The 11,471-nt window shown below is 36.5% G+C and overlaps 2 non-coding genes across 2 annotated transcripts; both read left to right on the top strand.

Moving 5' to 3' along the window:
- The first annotated feature begins 359 nt into the window (after positions 1-359).
- On the top strand, positions 360-467 carry LOC112752198 (small nucleolar RNA R71). The gene has a single exon (XR_003176643.1). It is a non-coding gene; the product is annotated as a small nucleolar RNA R71 (small nucleolar RNA).
- Positions 468-8,426: 7,959 nt separating this feature from the next.
- Positions 8,427-8,534, top strand: LOC112752199 (small nucleolar RNA R71). The gene has a single exon (XR_003176644.1). It is a non-coding gene; the product is annotated as a small nucleolar RNA R71 (small nucleolar RNA).
- The last annotated feature ends 2,937 nt before the right edge of the window (positions 8,535-11,471 follow it).

Below are 11,471 nucleotides of genomic sequence, written 5' to 3'. Positions count from 1 at the left end.
TTCTCAGGATCATAAGCTTCTTCTTCATAAGAAGCCTCTTGAGTACTGTTGGATGCAGCTTGCACTCCATTCAGACTCTGAGAAATCATATTGACTTACTGAGTCAATATTTTGTTCTGAGCCAATATGGCATTCAGAGTATAAACTTCAAGAACTCCCTTCTTCATAGGCGTTCCATTATTCACAGGATTCCTTTCAGAAGTGTACATGAACTGGTTATTTGCAACCTTGTCAATGAGTTCTTGAGCTTCTGCAGGCATTTTCTTTAGGTGAATGGATCCACCTGCTGAAGTATCCAATGACATCTTTGATAGCTCAGATAAACCATCATAGAATATATCCAGGATGGTCCATTCTGAAAGCATGTCAGAAGGACACTTTTTGGTCAATTGTTTGTATCTTTCCCAAGCTTCATAGAGGGATTCACCATCTTTTTGTTTGAAGGTTTGAACATCCACTCTAAGCTTGCTCAGCTTTTGAGGAGGAAAGAACTTGGCTAAGAAAGCCGTGACCAACTTATCCCAAGAGTTCAGGCTATCTTTAGGTTGAGAGTCCAACCATATTCTAGCTCTGTCTCTTACAGCAAATGGGAAAAGCATGAGCCTGTAGACTTCAGGATCTACTTCATTAGTCTTAACAGTATCACAGATCTGCAAGAATTCAGTTAAGAACTGAAAAGGATCTTCAGATGGAAGTCCATGAAACTTGCACTTCTGCTGCATCAGAGAAACTAATTGAGGTTTTAGCTCAAAGTTGTTTGCTCCAATGGCAGGAATGGAGATGCTTCTTCCATGTAAATTGGAATTAGGTGCAGTAAAGTCACCAAGCATTCTCCTTGCATTATTATTATTTTCAGCTGCCATCTTCTTTTCTTGTTTGATAATTTCTGACAGGTGCTTGCTGGTTTGTTGTAATTCAGCTTCTCTTAGTTTCCTCTTCTGAGTCCTTTTAGGTTCTGGATCTGCTTCAACAAGAATATTCTTTGTCCTTGCTCCTGCTCATATGACAAAGAAGAGGGCACAGAATAATAATAATAGAGATCCTCTTTTTTTTTATGTGAGTGAGGGAGAGATGTTAGTAGATGAATAAACAAATAGAAGGAGATGAGAGAGAAGAGAATTTTCGAAAATTATTTTTGAAAAAAGAGTTAGTGATTTTTGAAAATAGTTTTTGAAAAGGGTTAGTAATTTTCGAAAATTAAAATCAAAAATTAAAATAATTGATTAATTAAAAAGAATTTTTGAAAAAGAAGGAGATATTTTCGAAAATTAGAGAGAGAGAGTTAGTTAGGTAGTTTTGAAAAAGATAAGAAACAAATAAAAAGTTAGTTAGTTAGTTGAAACAAATTTTAAAAATCAATTTTGAAAAGATAAGAAGATAAGAAGTTAGAAAGGATATTTTAAAATCAAATTTTGAAAAAGATAAGATAAGGAGATATTTTTGAAAATATATGATAGAAATTAGTTTTTTTTTTTGAAAAAGATTCGATTTTTAAAATCACAATTAATGACTTGATTCACAAGAAATCACAAGATATGATTCTAGAACTTAAAGTTTGAATCTTTCTTAACAAGCAAGTAACAAACTTGAAATTTTTGAATCAAAACATTAATTGGTGATGTTATTTTCGAAAATTGATATAAAATAAGAAAAATATTTTGAAAAATATTTTAGAATTTTCGAAAATAACTAAGAAAAATGAAAAAGATTGATTTTGAAAAAGATAAGATTTTTAAATTGAAAATTTGATTTGACTCATAAAAACAACTAGATTTTAAAAATTTTTGAAAAAGTCAAATCTAATTTTCGAAATTTATGAGAAGAAAGAGGGAAGGATATTTTTTTTATTTTTGAATTTTTATGACGAGAGAGAAAAACAAGAAAAATGATGCAATGCATGAAAGTTATGGATCAAAACAATGAATGCATGCAAGAATGCTATGAATGTCAAGATGAACACCAAGAACACTATGAAGATCATGATGAACATCAAGAACACATTTTTGAAAAATTTTTAATGCAAAGAAAACATGCAAGACACCAAACTTAGAATTCTTTAATGCTTAGACACTAGGAATTCAAGAATGCATATGAGAAACAAGAAAAGACACAAAACATGCAAATGCAAAGATCAAATAAGAAGACTTACCAAGAACAACTTGAAGATCATAAAGAACACTATGAATGCATGATTTTTTTTTCGAAAAATGCAAGATGCACATGCAATTGACACCAAACTTATAACATGACACATGACTCAAACAAGAAACACAAAAAATATTTTTGATTTTTATGATTTTCTAATTTTTTTGGATTTTTATTTTATATTTTTCGAAAATTATTTAGAAAAGAGAAAAATAAGGATTCAAAATTTTTAATATGAATTCCAGGAATCTTATGCTCTAAAGCTCCAATCAAAGGGTCAGGCATGGCTTAATAGCCAGCCAAGCTTTAGTATGTAACTCAGACATGACACGTCTAACATGCCCTACAGTTGTATTAGACATGGCTTTACAGCCAGCCATGCTTCATGAAACACTAGAATTCATTCTTTAAAAATTCTGAAGAAAATTACATTTTTGAAAACACATTTTTTTTTTCGAAAACAAAGGGAAAATTTTTGAAAGATTTTTTTGAAAAATTTTTGAAAAGAAAACAAAAAGAAAATTACCTAATCTGAGCAACAAGATGAACCGTCAGTTGTCCAAACTCAAACAATCCCCGGCAACGGCGCCAAAAACTTGGTGCGCAGAAATTGTGATTACACTTTAATTATGTAAAATTCATCGCTCTTTCTTTCCCTGGTAATGGCGCCAAAAAAAACATGATGCCAATACCATGGTTCACAACTTCGCACAACTAACCAGCAAGTGCACTGGGTCGTCCAAGTAATACCTTACGTGAGTAAGGGTCGAATCCCACGGAGATTGTTGGTATGAAGCAAGCTATGGTCACCTTATAAATCTCAGTCAGGAAGATATAAAATAGTAACGGGGTTTTCGATATTAATTAATAAAATAGGCATAGAAATACTTATGTAAATCACTGGTGAGAATTTCAGATAAGCGAATATAGATGCTTTCGTTCCTCTGAACCTCTGCTTTCCTGCTATCTTCATCCAATCAGTCTTACTCCTTTCCATGGCTAGCTTTATGTGATACATCACCATTGTCAATGGCTACTTTCGGTCTTCTCTCGGGAAAATGATCCAAATGCCCTGTCACGGCACAGCTAATCGTCTGGAGGCATCACCCTTGTCAATGGCTTCATCTTATCCTCTCAGTGAAAATGGTCAACGCACCCTGTCACGGCACGGCTATTCATCTGTCGGTTCTCGATCATGCTGGAATAGGATTTACTATCCTTTTGCGTCTGTCACTACGCCCGGCAATCGCGAGTTTGGAGCTTGTCACAGTCATTCAGTCATTGAATCCTACTCGGAATACCACAGACAAGGTTTAGACCTTCCGGATTCTCTTGAATGCTGCCATCATTCTAGCTTATGCCACGAAGATTCTGATTAAGAGATCTAAGATATACTCATTCAATTCTAATGTAGAACGGAAGTGGTTGTCAGGCACGCGTTCATAGGGAATGATGATGATTGTCACGTTCATCACATTCAGGTTGAAGTGCGAATGAATATCTTAGAAGAAAAATAAGATGAATTGAATAGAAAACAGTAGTACTTTGCATTAATCTTTGAGGAACAGCAGAGCTCCACACCTTAATCTATGGAGTGTAGAAACTCTACCGTTAAAAATACATAAGTGAAAGGTCCAGGCATGGCCGAATGGCCAGCCCCTCTGATCTAAGAACCAGGCGTCCAAAGATATCAAATACAATAGTGAAATGTCCTATTTATAATAAACTAGCTACTAGGGTTTACAAAAGTAAGTAATTGATGCATAAATCCACTTCCAGGGCCCACTTGGTGTGTGCTTGGGCTGAGCTTGAGTGTTGCACGTGTAGAGGTCCTTCTTGGAGTTGAACGCCAATTTTTGTGCCAGTTTAGGCGTTCAACTCTGGTTTTGGATCCTTTTCTGGCGCTGGACGCCAGATTTGGGCAGAGAGCTGGCGTTGAACGCCAGTTTGCGTCGTCTAAACTTGGCCAAAGTATAGACTATTATATATTGCTGGAAAGCCCTGGATGCTACTTTCCAACGCAATTGGAAGTGCGCCATTTCAAGTTCTGTAGCTCTAGAAAATCCATTTTGAGTGCAGGGAGGTCAGAATCCAACAGCATCAGCAGTCCTTCTTCAACCTTTGAATCTGATTTTTGCTCAAGTCCCTCAATTTCAGGCAGAAAATACCTGAAATCACAGAAAAACACACAAATTCATAGTAAAGTCCAGAAATGTGAATTTAACATAAAAACTAATGAAAACATCCCTAAAAGTAACTAGATTATACTAAAAACATACTAAAAACAATGCCAAAAAGCGTATAACTTATCAGCTCATCACAACACCAAACTTAAATTGTTGCATGTCCCCAAGCAACTGAAAATCAAATAGGATAAAAAGAAGAGAATATACTATAAATTCCAAACTATCAATGAAACATAGCTCCAATCAGATGAGCGAGACTTATAGCTTTTTGCCTCTTGAATAATTTTGGCATCTCACTCTATCCATTGAGGTTCAGAATGATTGGCTTCTATAGGAACTCAGAGTTCAGATAGTGTTATTGATTCTCCTAGTTCAGTATGATGATTCTTGAACACAGCTTCTTTATGAGTCTCAGCCGTGGCCCTAAGCACCTTGTTTTCCAGTATTACCACCGGATACATAAATGCCACAGACACATAACTGGGTGAACCTTTTCAGATTGTGACTCAGCTTTGCTAAAGTCCCCAATTAGAGGTGTCCAGGGTTCTTAAGCACACTCTTTTTTTTTTTTTGTTTTGGACCTTGACTTTAACCGCTCAGTCTCAAGTTTTCACTTGACACCTACACGCCACAAGCACATGGTTAGGGACAGCTTTGTTTAGCCGCTTAGACCAGGATTTTATTCTTTTAGGCCCTCCTATCCACTGATGCTCAAAGCCTTGGGATCCTTTTTATTTGCCCTTGCCTTTTGATTTTAAGGGGTATTGGCTTTTTGCTCTTGCCTCTTGGTTTTAAGAGCTTTGGCTTTTTCTGCTTGCTTTTTCTTTTTCTTTCTATTTTTTTTTCGCCCATTTTTTTTTCTGCAAGCTTTGTTCTTTGCTGCTTTTTCTTGCTTCAAGAATCATTTTTATGATTTTTCAGATTATCAAATAACATGTCTCTTAGTCATCATTCTTTCAAAAGCCAACATATTTAACATTCTTAAACAACAACTTCAAAAGACATATGCACTGTTCAAGCATTCATTCAGAAAACAAGAAGCATTGTCACCACATCAATATAATTAAACTAAGTTCAAGGATAAATTCGAAACTCATGTACTTCTTGTTCTTTTGAATTAAAACATTTTTCATTTAAGAGAGGTGATGGATTCATAGGACATTCATAACTTTAAGACAGAGTTACTAACTACTAATGATCATGTAATGAAGACACAAACATAGATAAGCACTTAACATAGAAAACGAAAAACAGAAGAAATAAGAGCAAGGAATGAATCCACCTTAGTGATGGTGGCGTTTCCTTCTTGAGGAACCAATGATGTCCTTGAGCTCTTCTATGTCTCTTCCTTGTCTTTGTTGCTCCTCCCTCATTGCTTTTTGATCTTCTCTTATTTCATGAAGGATGATGGAGTGCTTTTGATGTTCCACCCTTAGTTGCTTCCAATAATTGTGTGGAAGAAAATGTATCCCCTGAGGTATCTCAGGGATCTCTTGATTTGCAGTCAAATGTTCTACCACTGAGCTATAGACCCTTGATGGAAGCTTTTGTCTTCCCTTTCCTCTTTCTAGAGGTTTCTCTGGCCTTAGGTGCCATCAATGGTTATGGAAAAACAAAAAGCTTATGCTTTTACCACACCAAACTTAGAATGTTGCTCGCCCTCGAGCAAAAGAAGAAAGAATAGAAGAAGAAGAATATATGGAGGAGATGGAGGGATGTGTGTATTCGGCCATATGGGTGGGATTGGGTGGGAAAGAGATGTTGAATTTTGAAGGTAGGTAGGTGTATAGATGTGAGTGGTAAATGGAAAACAGAAGGGATGATCATGAATGGAAAGAGAGATGATGAGGTAGGTGGGGATCCTGTGGGATCCACAGATCCTGAGGTGATCCTGTGGGGTCCACAGATCCTGAGGTGATCCTGTGGGGTCCACAGATCCTGAGGTGATCCTGTGGGGTCCACAGATCCTGAGGTGTCAAGGCATTTACATCCCTGCACCAATTTAGGCATGTAAAATGCCCTTACACACAACTCTGGGCGTTCAGCGCCAGGTTGGTGCCCATTTTGGGCATTCAACGCCCATTTGTTGCCATTTCTGGCGTTGAACGCCAGAACCATGCTTGTTCTGGGCGTTCAGCGCCAGGATGCTGCCCATTTTGGGCGTTCAGCGCCAGAACCATGCTCTGTTCTGGCGTTGAACGCCAGGCAGGTGCTTCCTCCAGGGTGTGATTTTACTTCAGCTGTTTTTGATTCCGTTTCCAATTTTTATATTTATTTTGTTACTCCACATGATCATGAACCTAAGAAAACATGAGAAACAAAAATATAGTTAGATAAATAAACATTGGATTGCCTCCCAATAAGCACTTCTTTAATGTCAATAGCTTGACAGTGGGCTCTCATGGAGCCTCACAGATGTTCAGAGCATTGTTGAGACTCTCCAACACCAAACTTAGAGTTTGGATATGGGATTTCAACACCAAACTTAGAGTTTGGTTGTGGCCTCCCAACACCAAACTTAGAGTTTGACTGTGGGGGCTTTGTTTGACTCTACTATGAGAGAAGCTTTTTATGCTTCCTCTCCATGGATGCAGAGAGAGATCCTTGAGTTGTAAACACAAGGTTGTCCTCATTTATTTGAAGGATCAATTCTCCTCTGTCCACATCAATCACAGCTCTTGCTGTGGCTAGGAAAGGTCTTCCTAGGATGATGGATTCATCCTCTTCCTTTCCAGTATCCAAGACTATGAAATCAGCAGGGATGTAAAGGCCTTCAACCTTTACTAACACGTCCTCTACTTGTCCATAAGCCTGTTTTCTTGAATTATCTGCCATCCCTAATGAGATTCTAGCAGCTTGCACCCCATAGATTCCCAGTTTCTCTATTACAGAGAGGGGCATGAGGTTTATTCCTGAACCAAGGTCAGACAGAGCCTTAAAGATCATGGTGCCTATGGTACAAGGTATTATGAACTTTCCAGGATCCTGTCTCTTCTGAGGCAATGTCAGTTGATCCAGATCACTTAGTTCATTGATGAACAAGGGAGGTTCATCTTCCCAAGTTTCAATACCAAATAATTTTGCATTCCGCTTCATGATTGCACCAAGAAATTTGGCAGTTTGCTCTTTAGTAACATCCTCATTCTCTTCAGAAGAGGAATACTCATCAGAGCTCATGAATGGCATAAGGAGGTTCAATGGAATCTCTATGGTCTCTAGATGAGCCTCAGAGTCCTTTGGTTCCTCAGAGGGAAGCTCCTTATTGACCGCTGGATGTCCCAGGAGGTCTTCCTCCTTGGGATTCACGTCCTCTCCTTCCCTTACAGGTTCGGCCATGGTGCTTATGTTAATGACCTTGCACTCTCCTTTTGGATTCTCTTCTGTATTGCTTGGGAGAGTACTAGGAGGGATTTCAGTGATCCTTTTACTCAGCTGGCCCACTTGTGCTTCCAAATTTCTAATGGAAGACCTTGTTTCATTCGTGAAACTTACAGTGGCCTTAGATAGATCAGAGACTAAGTTTGCTAAGCTAGATGGATTCTGCTTAGAATTCTCTGTCTGTTGCTGAGTGGATGATGGAAAAGGCTTGCTATTGCTAAACCTGTTTCTTCCACCATTATTAAAGCCTTGTTGAGGCTTTTGATCCTTTCATGAGAAATTTGGATGATTTCTCCATGATGAGTTATAGGTGTTTCCATAAGGTTCACCTAAGTAATTCACCTCTGCTATTGCAAGGTTCTCAGGATCATAAGCTTCTTCTTCATAAGAAGCCTCTTGAGTACTGTTGGATGCAGCTTGCACTCCATTCAGACTCTGAGAAATCATATTGACTTACTGAGTCAATATTTTATTCTGAGCCAATATGGCATTCAGAGTATCAACTTTAAGAACTCCCTTCTTCATAGGCGTTCCATTATTCACAGGATTCCTTTCAGAAGTGTACATGAACTGGTTATTTGCAACCATGTCAATGAGTTCTTGAGCTTCTGCAGGCGTTTTCTTTAGGTGAATGGATCCACCTGCAAAAGTATCCAATGACATCTTTGATAGCTCAGATAAGCCATCATAGAATATATCCAGGATGGTCCATTCTGAAAGCATGTCAGAAGGACACTTTTTGGTCAATTGTTTGTATCTTTCCCAAGCTTCATAGAGGGATTCACCATCTTTTTGTTTGAAGGTTTGAACATCCACTCTAAGCTTGCTCAGCTTTTGAGGAGGAAAGAACTTGGCTAAGAAAGCCGTGACCACTTATCCCAAGAGTTCAGGCTATCTTTAGGTTGAGAGTCCAACCATATTCTAGCTCTGTCTCTTACAGCAAATGGGAAAAGCATGAGCCTGTAGACTTCAGGATCTACTTCATTAGTCTTAACAGTATCACAGATCTGCAAGAATTCAGTTAAGAACTGAAAAGGATCTTCAGATGGAAGTCCATGAAACTTGCACTTCTGCTGCATCAGAGAAACTAATTGAGGTTTTAGCTCAAAGTTGTTTGCTCCAATGGCAGGAATGGAGATGCTTCTTCCATGTAAATTGGAATTAGGTGCAGTAAAGTCACCAAGCATTCTCCTTGCATTATTATTATTTTCAGCTGCCATCTTCTTTTCTTGTTTGATAATTTCTGACAGGTGCTTGCTGGTTTGTTGTAATTCAGCTTCTCTTAGTTTCCTCTTCAGAGTCCTTTAGGTTCTGGATCTGCTTCAACAAGAATATTCTTTGTCCTTGCTCCTGCTCATATGACAAAGAAGAGGGCACAGAATAATAATAATAGAGATCCTCTTTTTTTTTATGTGAGTGAGGGAGAGATGTTAGTAGATGAATAAACAAATAGAAGGAGATGAGAGAGAAGAGAATTTTCGAAAATTATTTTTGAAAAAAGAGTTAGTGATTTTTGAAAATAGTTTTTGAAAAGGGTTAGTAATTTTCGAAAATTAAAATAAAAAATTAAAATAATTGATTAATTAAAAAGAATTTTTGAAAAAGAAGGAGATATTTTCGAAAATTAGAGAGAGAGTTAGTTAGGTAGTTTTGAAAAAGATAAGAAACAAATAAAAAGTTAGTTAGTTAGTTGAAACAAATTTTAAAAATCAATTTTGAAAAGATAAGAAGATAAGAAGTTAGAAAGGATATTTTAAAATCAAATTTTGAAAAAGATAAGATAAGGAGATATTTTGAAAATATATGATAGAAATTAGTTTTTTTTTTTTTGAAAAAGATTCGATTTTTAAAATCACAATTAATGACTTGATTCACAAGAAATCACAAGATATGATTCTAGAACTTAAAGTTTGAATCTTTCTTAACAAGCAAGTAACAAACTTGAAATTTTTGAATCAAAACATTAATTGGTGATGTTATTTTCGAAAATAACTAAGAAAAATGAAAAAGATTTGATTTTTGAAAAAGATTTTGAAAAAGATAAGATTTTTAAATTGAAAATTTGATTTGACTCATAAAAACAACTAGATTTTAAAAATTTTTGAAAAAGTCAAATCTAATTTTCGAAATTTATGAGAAGAAAGAGGGAAGGATATTTTTTTGATTTTTGAATTTTTATGACGAGAGAGAAAAACAAGAAAAATGATGCAATGCATGAAAGTTATGGATCAAAACAATGAATGCATGCAAGAATGCTATGAATGTCAAGATGAACACCAAGAACACTATGAAGATCATGATGAACATCAAGAACACATTTTTGAAAATTTTTAATGCAAAGAAAACATGCAAGACACCAAACTTAGAATTCTTTAATTCTTAGACACTAGGAATTCAAGAATGCATATGAAAAACAAGAAAAGACACAAAACATGCAAATATAAAGATCAAATAAGAAGACTTACCAAGAACAACTTGAAGATCATAAAGAACACTATGAATGCATGATTTTTTTTTCGAAAAATGCAAATGCACATGCAATTGACAAAACTTATAAATGACACATGACTCAAACAAGAAACACAAAAATTTTTGATTTTTATATTTTCTATTTTTTGGATTTTTATTTTATATTTTTCGAAATTATTAGAAAAGAAAAATAAGGATTCAAAATTTTAATATGAATTCCAGGAATCTTATGCTCTAAGCTCCAATCAAAGGTCAGCATGGCTTAATACCAGCAAGCTTTAGTATGTAATCAACATGACACGTCTAACTGCCTACAGTCGTATTAGACATGCTTTATAGCCACCATGCTTCATGAACACTAGAATTCATTCTTTAAAAATTCTGAAGAAAATTACATTGTTGAAAACACATTTTTTTTTTCGAAAACAAAGGGAAAATTTTTGAAAGATTTTTTGAAAAATTTTTGAAAAGAAAACAAAAGAAAATTACCTAATCTGAGCAACAAGATGAACCGTCAGTTGTCCAAACTCAAACATCCCGGCAACGGCGCCAAAAACTTGGTGCGCAGAATTGTGATTACACTTTAATTATGTAAAATTCATCGCTCTTTCTTTCCCTGGTAATGGCGCCAAAAAAACATGATGCCAATACCATGGGTCACAACTTCGCACAACTAACCAGCAAGTGCACTGGGTCGTCCAAGTAATACCTTACGTGAGTAAGGGTCGAATCCCACGGAGATTGTTGGTATGAAGCAAGCTATGGTCACCTTGTAAATCTCAGTCAGGAAGATATAAAATAGTAAGGGGTTTTCGATATTAATTAATAAATAAGCATAGAAATACTTATGTAAATCACTGGTGAGAATTTCAGATAAGCGAATATAGATGCTTTCGTTCCTCTGAACCTCTGCTTTCCTGCTATCTTCATCCAATCAGTCTTACTCCTTTCCATGGCTAGCTTTATGTGATACATCACCATTGTCAATGGCTACTTTCGGTCTTCTCTCGGGAAAATGATCCAAATGCCTGTCACGCACCTAATCGTCTGGAGGCTCACCTTTCATGGCTTCATCTTATCTCTCGTGAAAATGTCAACGCACCTGTCACGCACGGCTATCATCTTCGTTCATCATGCTGGATAGGTTTCTATCCTTTGCTCTTCACTCGCCGGCATCGGAGTTTGGAGCTGTCAAGTCATTCAGTCATGAATCTACTCGGATACCACAGACAGGTTTAGACCTCCGGATTCTCTGATGCGCATATCTAGCTTATCCACGAAATTCTGATTAAG

The sequence above is a fragment of the Arachis hypogaea genome, chromosome 15 (assembly GCF_003086295.3).
Source record: "Arachis hypogaea cultivar Tifrunner chromosome 15, arahy.Tifrunner.gnm2.J5K5, whole genome shotgun sequence".
NCBI lineage: Eukaryota > Viridiplantae > Streptophyta > Magnoliopsida > Fabales > Fabaceae > Arachis > Arachis hypogaea.
The sequence above is the reverse complement of the archived record's forward strand: the minus strand, read 5'-3'. Positions and strand labels throughout refer to the sequence as shown.